This window comes from Oryzias melastigma, linkage group LG15, assembly GCF_002922805.2.
Source record: "Oryzias melastigma strain HK-1 linkage group LG15, ASM292280v2, whole genome shotgun sequence".
NCBI classification, from domain to species: domain Eukaryota; kingdom Metazoa; phylum Chordata; class Actinopteri; order Beloniformes; family Adrianichthyidae; genus Oryzias; species Oryzias melastigma.
In genome coordinates, this window is record NC_050526.1 from 15,818,899 (window position 1) to 15,820,015 (window position 1,117).

The 1,117-nt window shown below is 29.5% G+C and overlaps 1 long non-coding RNA gene across 1 annotated transcript in view; it reads left to right on the forward strand.

Annotated features, from left to right (window-relative positions):
* Window positions 1-1,117, forward strand: part of LOC112161647 — a 26,799-nt gene that overhangs the window by 23,251 nt on the left and 2,431 nt on the right. The gene's annotated exons all lie outside the window — the stretch shown is intronic.

Genomic DNA, 1,117 nt, shown 5'->3' on the forward strand with positions numbered 1-1,117 from the left:
CTGTTGTCATGGAAACCTGCAGTTATTAAGCATGAAGCTTTTGTACGGAGAGTCAGGAGGGACAAAATGGAGAGAAATAAATAAATAAATAAATATGGGTTTAGTTACAATAGTTTGTTTAAAGTGAGCAATAAATGTTTTCAATCGTAAAAGGCTAATAATCAGGACAGAATGACATGATCTTTATTTAAAAGATTCTGTTTAATAAACTAAATTTAATGTTTTTATGTTGTTTTTTACTTTAAAATCAGAGAAAACTTCTATTTTATTTTAACAAACTCCAATAATCACTCTGATAATAGGATTAACTTTTTAGTTTTATCTGATTCACTTTATTTATGAAGACATAAATATTTAGCCTAAATCAGGTTTCTAAAAGCTTCATGCTAACATGCTATGAAGTAAATAAATATTGTGTTAAAATATGTTTGTTTTGGGGAAATTCCAAAATAAAGAAAACTGATTTATACCAATAGAAAAAACAAATAAACAATAGAAACATGATGTAAATGTGAGAAACTGAATCAACACTGAGCTTGACATCAATCATGGATCTGAACACGTTCATGAATGTTCACACTCGGCCCATTTTCAACACAACTTTATTTAAACGCACAAAACAACAACAGTTTACAAAGAACTAACCATAGAAAACAATGCAAACAAGTTGTGATGCTGGTCAGAGCCGATGTCATGGACACCTGATCTTCTCTGATCAATGATCAATCAGAACGTCTCCAAAGATGACGAATAGAGTCCAGATGCCTCACTCTGATGTTTTTCCTCATACATCTAAAAACTGTTGTAAAAAAGTCACATTTGAACATTTTATCCTAATTTTTTTTTCTGTTTTTATAGTATAATTATAAAAATCTACATAATATAAATGAAACATGCTTTGAGTTGTCTGCCTCTTACTGAAAAGACTGAATCAAATGAACTCATCTTCACAACGAAATGTGTTAAATGAATTATAAGGATCATCAGGTAAGAAAACAATCCTGATTTATGGGTCGTAAATGAAAATATCCTGAGAATTAGGATGGTATGAATGAATGAATAGTTTTATTGTCATTGTATATTTTACAATGAAATTTAGTGCAGTCTTTTATTGGTG